Source organism: Papaver somniferum, chromosome 3 (genome assembly GCF_003573695.1).
Source record: "Papaver somniferum cultivar HN1 chromosome 3, ASM357369v1, whole genome shotgun sequence".
Lineage (NCBI taxonomy): Eukaryota > Viridiplantae > Streptophyta > Magnoliopsida > Ranunculales > Papaveraceae > Papaver > Papaver somniferum.
In genome coordinates, this window is record NC_039360.1 from 34342499 (window position 1) to 34354969 (window position 12471).

A 12471-nucleotide genomic window follows, 5' to 3' on the forward strand; every position below is an offset into this window, starting at 1 on the left:
TCTCAGATTTTGAGGATGATGAAGAGATTTCTAATGAAGTTGTCCAAAACATTATTGAAAAGTTTAAGGATGCAAATATTTCTCTTGTTAACACTCTAAAAGAGCTAGATGGGTTAAGAACCGAATTGATAAAGGTCAATTCCGAACTCGCTCTAATGAAGACACGTCTTAAGGATCGTCTCATTACCATATCTGAAGATGTTGTAAATTGTGTCTGCCACAAGCTTGAAGGTATCGGAACCAGTGAAGCTTTCGTACCTGAACTCCAAGTGTCGCTTGTGATTGCTCTATGCTTTTAGAGTTGTGTTTGATTATGTCTAGTAAATCTTCTTTTTATGTTTTTGGAAGAATAACTAGGGTTTAGAATAGCCATTATTGTGAGTACACATAGCTATGTCCAACGTTTTTCATGTTCATTGTTTTTAGATTTATTTATTTAAATTCTAAAGTTTTTTTTTTTGAAGATGATTTTTTCAATCTTAATCTTTATGATTTTATATATTGAAAATTGTTATGGGATATGTTGTTTACGTCCGTGAACCTGTGACTGTCCCAAACTTGTTTAAAAGTTATCTCTATTATGTCGATATGAATGTATTGATGGAAGATAGAATGAACTTTTGGCATTACAAAAGTTAAAGCCTTTTATGTCAAGATTTTGATGGAAGAAAGGATAAAACTTTTGTTTACAAGGATTAAGTCTATTATATGTCATTGTGAAAATAGTGATGCAAAATAGAATGAATCCTTGTCTATTTTGCAGTATTTGGTCGATCTCCGATCCACAATATTTGTGCACATACTATGTTGTTCCATAGGGTTTCTTATGTTGAGCACAATCGTCTGAGTTGATTATTTTCTTATGATTAACTTAGTTGTTTCTCCGTGAGGTTCCCTATGTCGAACATGATCAACTAAATTAATCATTCTCTTTTGGTTATTTAGTTGTTTCTCTGTAAGTTCGCTTATGTCGAGCATGACCAATTAAATTGATCATTTTTTTGTCATTAATTTGGTTGTGTATTTCAATTGAATTAATCACGGGTTCTCTTTTGGTTAATTTGGTTGTTATTGTTTGATTGAACTAACTATGGGTTCCTTTGTGGTTATTTCAATTGAATTTTGTGGATACAAATTCATGTTTTCATGTGATTTGTTTGTCCAAAAGAAATCCTTCTTTTCTTGTGAAAGTAAGGTCGCCTTTGTTGTTCTTTCGGGAATGACATTTTATGGGGCAGAGTTCATTTTGAACTTGTGCTTAATTGCCAAATCTCTGTGGGGAGTGCGGCTGTGGAATTTTTAGGGGTTATCTTGTATCTTCATTAACTCCTTGATGAATGCATTTAGCTTCGGCTTTATGATTGCATCTAAATTTTTTGGTATGTTAATACACCTTTTGGTCATGATGTATCTCCGTGGAAATTTCATTAGGATCCCACTAATTTTCGTACCTTTGCCAATTTTGTTGACAAAAAGGAGGAGAATTAATGTGTAGTTCACACTACAAATACATATGGTTTATGGATCATTATGTAAGGGGGAGTGGTTTCCATGTTGAGATATGTATTGACTAATGGAGAGTGATGCATACCACCATAGTTTTATTGTCAAAGTTGTGATACAATTGAACTTTGATGCTGTGTAATAATACTATGACACTGTATAACAATGATCGAAAATATTTTGTTTTCTCATTGTTATAGATCGGATCTTCAACAACTGTGATGCTGAACTTACAACCTTTAGGATCATGGAGTACTTGGAAGTGACGAAGATTTCGAGTCGCGTTGAAGATTCCAAGGAGATCAAGCATGTGGATAAGAAGCTTACTTTTTATCTTTTTTGTAATCCATATGTATTAATAGTTTTGTCACTAAAATTGACAAAGGGGGAGATTGTTAGAGCATTGCTCGGTCAAACTCGCATGTGTTGCTATCTCAAGCATGTTTGTCAATGTTAGTGATCAAAACTATAAGTCTTCATTTCTAGCCTATTTGTAGATGTCTCGGACTAGGACATAGATAGTGTAGTTGAGCTTAAATCTCTCGACGTTCATCTCTTGAAGACGAAGAACTACTAAGGGGAGCTTGTGGAACTTCTTCGACAAAAGGTATGTGGAGACTTGAACTTATCTATCAATTGGAAAATCTATTTTTATTATCTCCTATATGAGACATAAGTCGTGTTATGATATAGTTTTCTCTATACACATTTGAGATTTCGAGCTGAGTATATCTCGCTTACATATTTCTCTAAATATGTGCTGGTAAGCTTTCGCTTCGACCAAGTTCATCTTATATCATGAGAAAATTGCCGAGTAACATCTTACATGGTTTGTGTGATACAATCATTTGGTGTAAGACTTGGAAGGTTTAAATATTAATTATTTCAATATCTTGAAAATTGCTTTGATGTTAATAGTGTGTGAAAACGGCTATTAACATTATAGAAGAGTGTTTCAATGATTGAAATAAAGAGTTGATGATGTAACAATCTTTGGATATAAGCATATATAGTGTGTTCGCACATTAGTGTATAAGTCCATAAACCGGAAGCCAAGAGTATGCATATGTGTGTATACGGATTTGGTGAAGGAGACAGATTAAGTATGCGTACCCGTACGCATCATTGCGGAAGTTCTCAAACCGAGAATTTTTGCTGAGTTTGGTTTTGGAAAAAATCACAAACCAGTCACCTTAAGTATGCGTACATGTACGCATACTGGCGGAAGCTTTTGAACCGAAATTTTTTGCTGAGTTTGGAAACTTCACAAACTCAAAACCGGTTGCTTAAGTACGCATACTTAAGCTGGTTACTTTGTCAAATCGGTCAAATCCATGGAATTAAACATTTACATCATAAGGAATGCAATCTTTGCAAACCGTAGCTATGATTAAGATGAATAAGTATGATATGAGAGTAATCATATGGCTAACCTCGGTTAACTATTTGTGAACCAACATGGTGTACACGTTTAGGTATGGATACATAAACCTAAATGAGGGTACATTTCATTTGTGTGTAACAATCTAAGTTCGATCTAATGGTTGAAATATATTAGCTTGGTAGAATTAGGTTTTTCATCTAACGGTGAATATTTAATGCTTTGTTACCAATGTAACTTGGATTGCAAACCCTGATTTGATAACTATATAAAGGAGAACTCTAGCAACTGGGAAAACTAATCCCCACACTTCCTGTGTGTTATTAGTTGCATAACTAGAGTCGATTCTCCTTTAACCTTAGTTTTCTTCTCGAGACCCCGTAGGTTAACGACTTGAAGAATTTATTGGGATTGTGAAGCCAGACCCAACTATTATCTTTGTAGTTGCGTGCTCTGATCTTGATGTTTATATCGTGTTGAGTGCAATTGAAATAAATGGCTCGAGATTTTATATCTCTGATAGGCAAGATAGAAAAGTAATCACAAAAAAATTCTTCTCATCATTTGTGATTCCACAATAACTTGTTTCGCTAGTCGATTAAGTTTATTGTGAGGTGATTAATAATACTAGGTTGTTCTTCGGGAATATAAGTCCGGTTTATCAATTGGTTCCTGTTAACCTTGATTTATCAAAATATGGAACAAAAAATGTTGGGTATTTCCGTGGGAGACAGATTTATTCAATCCTATAGACTTTTCCGTGTGAGACAGATTTGTCTATCAAGTCTTCGACTTTGGGTCATAACAACTCTTAGTTGTGGGTGAGATCAGCTAAGGGAATCAAGTGTGTAGTATCCTGATGGGATCAGAGACGTAAGGAGCGCAATTGTACCTTGAATCAGTGTGAGATTGATTAGGGTTCAACTAAAGTCCAGTCCGAAGTTAATTGGTACTAGGCTAGTGTCTGTAGCGGCTTAATATAGTGCGGTATTTAATCTGGACTAGGTCCCGTGGTTTTTGGCATAACACAATTCTTTGGATTAATAGTGTTGCTGGCTTAATCTTAAACGTTTACTTCGGTAATTGAATATAAGATAGATCTAAGGACTTGACAAAGGAGTATATGTTAAGATAAACGGAAGATCCTTTGTTCGACTTATATCAATTGGTTGAAGAGAGTTGATACCAAACATATTTGTTGTTCCTTTACTGTTTGGAATACGAACCAAAGAAATTGATCCAAGTACGCAACTTATTTATAAGTTGGAGGCTTGGGAATACAGACGAAACTAGGTGAACTATAGGTTTAGTTGCTTGGTCTCAACTATACTAAGTTAGGTGTAATTTTTTGTAGCGGCTTAATCCTGAGAGTATTCAATTCTGGACAAGGTCTCGGGGTTTTTATACATTTGCGGTTTCCTCGTTAACAAAATCTTTCTATGTCATTTACTTTATATTTCCGCATTATAATTGTTTTATTATAACTAAAGTAAATTACACAAACATTAATTCCTATTTACTTGATAATTGAATCCTATTGTGTTTGTTTAAGTCCAAACCTTTTTATCAAGTAACATACTTCGTTGTTGTATTGTCTCGATCTTGTATCCATAGATGATCACACGAAGTGTGAACCGATTAGTTTTATTGTCTCGACTCAGTCCATAGACAATCACTTTCGGAGAAAGGACTTATAGGTATGAAAAGTTTTAGATTGAGGTATATTGGGGTACCCTCGCCTTTTCAATTGGTATCAGAGCAGGAAAACCCTAAAAGATCTAACAATCTGTGTTTAGTGCGATCTAACCTATAAGAATTGAATCTAATGGTCGATCCAGTTAACGTAATGGCCGGATTTGACTACTTTATAATATCATGGTGGAAATCACCTATGAAGTATGTAATACTCTTAATCCTAAACATGTTAGGAATTATGCTTATGTATGTCTTGAGTGGCTTAGATAATCCTTTGGTGGACATATGATTGTATATCATTATGTTGAACAATGATGCCAAGGCCTATGGGACAGGTTGTACCTTGAAATTGCATAAGATTTCTCTTATGATTTGTATGAACGATGACTATTGTGTTCTTGATAAATCTGGAACCTTAAATATATTTTGGATGGCCTACCAAAGTATATACGTGTACATTCTCGGATGCAATTATGTCAATGTATCAACATCTAGGGTGCGATTTTGGAAAATATGTATTCCTACAAGGAATAAGTTTTCAGTTAATAATTTTATTAACAATGGATTGCTTCATGCACCTCACAACTGTTTTAATGAAGCAAGTGATCTTTTAATTACATGGTTTATGATTCTGATGATATTTTTAACAAATATCATATTTTGTTCAATTTTAACTCTATATACTCTAGTAAATTCTTGAATAAATTTCAAGTGATATTATCACATTATGGTAATAAAAGAGTACACAGATTATTGGACAAATACATGGAATCAACCCGAAATAAAGATCCAGTCCGTAGAAAACCGGTTTTCCAAAAGAAAGTCTTAGACACAAAATCGGAATTGTTTCCCCACAAGCCACGGTTTCCGATTTTGAGTGTATTTCCTAAAATAGTTATTTCCAAATTTTGATATCTAGTCTTCCTATAAAAGATAATCTATTGCTATGTGTTCAAACATATTGGGGAAGATTGCTCAAAACCGTAACTAGGGTTTTTCATATTTTCGCAAGTATGAGAAAAGGGAAATCAAGAACTAAATCCGCTAATAAACGGATCAGAACTGAAAATATGGATTGAAATCAGATTTCCTAACAGTATTGACAACAAGCATGAATTTGCACGTTTCATTGATAGCTCGTGCTTCAGGAAATACGAAGCACTTAAGGGAATGGATTTTACCACTGAAAAGAAGTTTGATCCAGATGTCCAAAACAAGGATTATGTGAATTTTGTTCAAGATCGAAACTGGGGGAATGTTTTTAATCTTGAAGAATATTCACCTGATTTGGTAAGAGTGTTTGATAAGCACGTAAATGCTACATTTTATGCCCATATTTATATTAGCTAGGACTCGATATTATGACTAATATCACTGTGTTAGTGCTTTTATAAAAAAGTACAGATGAATTCAATCACATATAAATAAATGGCTGAATTGGAGGTCAATTGACATTTTGCTACCGAAAGTAGCGTTGCTGTGATCTGCGGTACCAGACAGAGTCAGACCTTAATTGATTTTGGTGGTCAAGTTAGCACTTCATGTTGTCAACCCCGCTTATTCATTACACTGCACCAGGAAGCAAAGAAGTCAGTCCATGGCCACTAGCTATACCTTGCAAGAGGAGCCAAATTAGTATTCATATAGTGCACCTGAAATGTCAAACTCCTTGGCATATGTGGTGAATTTTAGCTAAAAGGAGTCCATACTCCCTGGTTGCACATTAAGGGATTATCTTACATGCATCTTGCCCAGAAGAATTCGATCCCAAAAAAATTGAAATGAAATTTTCACCAACAACAGCAGGTGATGAGAGAATCAATGAATGGCTTGGTGCCGATTGGTCTTGTTTGTCAATGGCAGGGATGATGCTGTGGTGGTGCTAGAAGGCTTGAGAACAGATGGGTATCGTGTGGCGGCTGTTCTTGATGCAAAGAATACAATGGTCTGCAGAGGAGAATGGAGAAGTTCCGATGTGCATGTTGGAAGATACTGCTGATGTTGATTGTTACGGTAAGAAGACGAAGGTGCTGGAGCGCAGTAAGAAGAGGAGTTCGAAGTTGAGCTTGATGAGAAGGTTAAGCTGGAATTTCATTACAGCAACACAGAGAGGAAACACGAAAATGGATGTTTGATTGCTCGAAGAACTGAAATCGGGATACAAGAAGTGAAAACGCTGTCTGTTGGCTCAGGTGAAGAAACGTGGACGGCCAGAAAATAGAAAGTTACTGCTGCAGTTTGAATGGGAAGTAGCCGGATCTGGTGTTGTTGATGGCGGAGCTATTGTAAATTGATGAAACAATGGTGGAACTGGTTGCAAGTTGCAACTGACAAGATGTACGTACGAAGGTCAGGGAATGGGAAGAGCTGTTGCTGCCGGTTAAACAATAAGGAACTGTGGTCGTGAGATGGCTGCAATCAGTGATGGTTCTATGGCTTCACAGCAGCAGCAACGGAAACAGAATTTGGGAGTTTTGTATGCATTCCAAGATTGGAGGGAACTGGCGATGTTGAATGTTCTCAATGGTGATAATTGCTGCTAATGGTGAAGTAAACAAACGGGGTTTGTGGTGAACAGTAAAAGGTTTAGATGGCCAGGAAGTATAAGTGGTGGTGATGGCCGAGACTTGAGACAGCAGGCATGAACGACGGAACTAATTGAAGACGAATTCTAGAAGTCCACAGAAGAACTGATTGTTACTGGTGGACGGTGAAGGAAGGTGGTCCGTCTGGCAACGAAAGAATTAAGGGAGCAGAGATTGAGGAGATAATGGACAATGAAATGGAACTGAGGTTTAAATTCTCAATCGAAAGGGGATGAAATCAGTGCAGTGCCATTGTGATCGTAGGATTTAAAGAAGGTGTTAAATAGCCAGGGATTATTGGTTGATAGCTTGGACGTGACTGAGAAGGATTCCAAGGATTTAACAGCAGCAATGGAGCGAAATGGGAGCTGTGCTTGGGTATGGCTGGGCTGTAGTCGATTCATGTTGCAGTAGCGAAGATGGTGATTGCAGACAGAAAAGAAGAAGTTGGTGCTGGTGATCGACTGCACGGTATTGGACTGTGCACGAGAATGGAAGAAGCATATCGATTGCAATCGGCAGAGATGAAAGTGGATTGAGCTGAAACATGAAGAGATGCAATTGACGGACAACAGATGGAGTTAGGTGCACAGGTTTGATTTCAGGAAAAAGTCTTGGCATTTCCGACAGCAATATCAATGGGTTTTTACCCATTCTTGGCCTCGACAAGGGGTGATGCCTGTTGGCTTAGGCACTGCTTTAGTCGAATGGAGAAATGAGAGGAGTTGTGGCCGGAGATAGTTAAGGGTTCTGTTTGTTGATTGATTTGAATGCTTAATGAGGATAATGGGATTGCTCGCAGTAAATAAGAATGCACGGACCAAGGCAACCAGTGGGAGAATTGGCATAGTGGTTCACGAGTCTTGGAAGCCAGGTGATGATCATTGGACTGGGCCTTGGAATTATTTGGTTCGATTGGCAGAAGACCTATAAAAGAGAACGCAGACAGAGAATAGGAGGGAGGGGAGGTGCGGCTACAGAGCCGCAGCTTAGAGAAACTAGGGTTTGAAGTTTTTCGTTTTCATTTGTCATTTTTGATTAGCTTGTGTTCTTTATATTTATTTATGGTTTTTGAGAAAGCCATATCTTGCTAATTATTTTGTAACTAGTGTTTTTATGATTGAAACTACATGGGTATTAGGCCATTTTTGATTGAATTGAAGTACGAAGCAATAGACCGTTATGATTTGAATAGATTAATTCTTGAATGTTGTTTATTGATAGATTGAAAAACGAGTTGTTGCATTGCCGGTTTAAGAACCTTTATGCGTAATCGATAGCTTTACAAATATGCTTGTCTCATTATTTGATAGTCCATGCTTTGGTTAAATTCTTTGATGGGTTATGCTTAGAATAGCCAAGTAATATTTGTGAACTAGTAATTAGCTTCGTATAATTTTCTCGCTAAAACAATTTGATAGTGCATGCTTAGGTTTATTCTTTTGATGCGCTTCGCTTTTGGTATACTGGCGATATTTGCGATCTATGCTTATAATAGGTGATGTCAATAGAATAGAGGATAAACATATATTCATAATTATGTTTCATATCAGTAATTAATTGGAAGTAGTAGTGAATATCATATAACCCTGGTTACCGACTCTCGCATTCTTGGTTACGTCTTTGTTATTTATTATTTCACAAAAAGATCATATTGTTGATTATTTAGTTTTGGTATTAGTTGGTAGAGTATTTCACACTCCCTGTGGGAACGAACCGCATTTGCTATCTATATTACACTTGACCTGTGCGCTTGCGGATAAAACTAGGTTTTTAATCATTATTTTTGGTTATATAAAATCTATACCAGTGTTCTATGCCAATATACACAATGTTGATCACATAAAACTTAGTTTTGTGACTTTTGTTGGTCAATGTAACTATTATATTGATCGTAAGAAAATTTCTAATGCTATTAAGTATAGTGAGGAAAGTAATCACCTGATTATCGGAGTTGAAATTGATCACGATACCATTTCAACATGTCTCATTGGAAAGAAGGTTGCATGGAAAAATGATAGATTACCTACAAAGAATACACCCTTTCATCTTAGGGTCTTCGGTAAACTTGCTTTGGCAACCATATTTGCAAGTACAAGAGATAAATCAGTCTCGGATAGGACGTTTGCAGAATATGTCTATTTTCTGTTGAAAGAGGATACTCAAATAGATCTTTGCGGTATCATTGTCAACCAGATGATCAAGATATCAGATTCTATATCATCTTCTAGTATCAAGAGACATCTCGGTTTTCCGTGCATAATTACCAAAATCTGTGAAACAATCGGAGGAGAAGATTTTGACGAGATGATGAGCATTAATGCTGTGACTAATAAGACTGAAAGTCAAATGATTGGGGTACAAACCCACTATGAAGGTGTTAAAAAAATTACTCCAAATTCCAACAACAAGACTCTTCTTGTTTACCTTGAAAGTTTAGGTAAACAACTTGACTATTTTCAGAAACAGCTGGGCTTTGCTGCTCGAAAAGACATAGAAACTCTTAAAGGAATTCAAAATTTTGAATCAGAGTTTTGGGATCAAGTATCAAAAATCGAAGAAGAGTGACAAAAATCACCTGGTCCCAAGGAATGTTCTTCCCAATGATTAAGTTGAAAAAGGAAAAATAGACAGTAGTCTTTGATTTACTTCAATAAAGACTATTATGAATAAAAATTATCTCTATTATGAATAAAATTATTTGATTTATAATTTTTCTTGTGATAGTTTTCGGTTTACATAGTATGTGTTTGAATGCTTTTATCTTATTGCTATGTTTGTTTATGGGATGTTTGATTTCGGTTTTACTACCTTAATATTCGATCTCATATATTGTGAACCCTTGTGGTTTGGGTAACTTTTTTATTTAGCAGGATTAAGTTCTAGCCCATGTTGGTATACTTTATCAAGGAATCATGAGAGGTTCTGGTAGAAACAATATGTGAAAAAGTCATAATATGTTGAATCGGTTTTGGTTTAGCATAAAAGCATATGTGTTTCGACGGTTTTCAACTTTTGCTTGCAATTGTTAAAACCGATTTTCAACCTTTCTATGGTAAAGGTTGGTTGTTGTTATTCTTTTGTTTTTGCACAAGGATGATACCATGATGACATTTCGATATCAATTCTCCCTGGAAGAAGATGCAATCATATTGGAGAAGTGGATGCGAAATTTGAGGTAACAATCTTGTTTAAGAAAAGCCTGAGTTTATATTATATATATTTATTGCTTTTGCTTAAAATTTCGGTTCAATTGATGTTTATTCCATGATGTGTGTGCGGATATGTGTGATCCAATTGGTTCTGGTTAAGAAAAACTATTGTTATCTTTCTTTATTGTGTGGTATCAATTGTTTACGCTTACAAAATTTCGGTGCAATTGCGGTGCTTTTAATGTCTATATTGTTTCAATTGATTCCGGTTCGGGTGAATAATTATGCAAGTTGATTTATTTGGTTTGTATGAATTATTTATGGCTTAACGAAACAAAAATATTTACGGGATGAGTTGTTTAGTCCAATTCGATTCTGGATAAGAGAAACTAAGTTAATTCGGATCTTAGTTAGACTTATCGAAGTGAGGTTTCGGTTATTCAAGTCTAATCGAATGCCTTAACAAGAAATGCTAGTTAACTAACCTAGTACTTATCTTGTTTAAAATTGAAAGGTCTAAGTTTATGGATAATTAGAACATGATGAGAAAAATATAGTTACCTTTATTTTGGTCTTATCGAATTAAGCGGTTGTTTTTGAAAAATCGGTTTAGCAAAGGGACTAAGGTGATTAGTTTATTTTTATTTTTCTAAACTAAATTGGAAAAATTGTTTCGGACAATTGTTTCCTTGGTAACATATCAAAATAAAATTACTTGTAGTTTCGGTTTTGATATTGGTTATCAGAACATGATGTGTGGAACCCTCATGCCTAACTCTAGAGGTTGCAAGTCTATTTTGAGATTTGTAAGATTCTTTTCGTGTTGTCCTTTATTTTTTCGTTTCTTTGTCATTTTATGACAAAAAGGGGGAGAAATATATGAAGTAAACAAGTGATACTAGCATTGATTTTATATTGATTGGTATTGCTAAGGAAAAGAAAATTGGTGCTTAAACGTTTTATCTAAACGAAAGAGTGAAAGCACAGACTAAGGGGGAGTAACATGTCATATGAATTGGTATAACAAAGATGTGTGGATTGAATATTTACCTATCTTTCTTAGGGGGAGTAATATCTTTGTTATTATAATGTCAACAACGACATTTTCAAGGATTGAATGTAAGCAGTTTACTGTGCTGTTGAATTCAAGGAATCAAGCGTATGTGTAATGAATTCTTGTAATTTGTTTATCCATATGATGTAAGAGTTTTGTCACTAAAATTGACAAAAGGGGAGATTGTTAGAGCATAGCTCGGTTGAAACTACCAAGCGTTGGTATGTCAAGTTTGGGTGTCATATTTTAGTGAATCAAAACTCATGTTAAGAGTCGCTTGATTATGCACTAGAGTCAACTTCGTATAGGTTCGCTTGAAAGTATTAGGATAATGAGACATTACAAGTATTGCGAAGACTTGAAGATGTGAAGAAGCAAGGAGCTACAACAACAACAATCATCCTTCCACTTGAGGTTAGTGATATTTGACTTGAACTGTTTCGTTCCCTAACGTATCTTTCAAGTCGTGCATATTGAAAACAAAACTGCGAAGCATATTGAACTCTAGATAAACATAGTATTAAGGAAGACAATATGAGGTTTATTGCTTAACCATTAAACTTTGTAGATAAGACATCGCCATAATCATTTGAATGCTATTGTGATTATGTATGGGTATGAGGATTCATCCTAGGGAACAATGTTTTACAGGTGTTCTAAGTAAGTAAGTTCATAAACTTGTTTGTGAACCGAAAAGGAAATTGCCAGGCGTTATTGGTTTTGTTATTCATTGCATATCTTATGAACAACCAATATGTGTGATTGAGTTAACCGCTCACAAATTGTTTGTGTTCTTGGTAGAACTACTCACAAAGGCCTGGCTTATGTATTGGTATGACTTTTATAAGTGAAATCGATCTTAAGTAATCACCTGAGATGGTATGATCGGGTTTGTGTTTTTTTTGACCAAATTTGGGAAAAGGGAACCGATCCTAGTAATAGGTGCAGTACATCACAAAGGGGAACCGATCCTTATATGGGTTGCAGCAAGGTTTATAGCAGAAAGGTAACCGATCATATGAACATGTGCAACACGTTTTTAGTCAAAGGGGAAACGATCATATGGACATGTGCAACACATATAAGTTAGATACCATATAT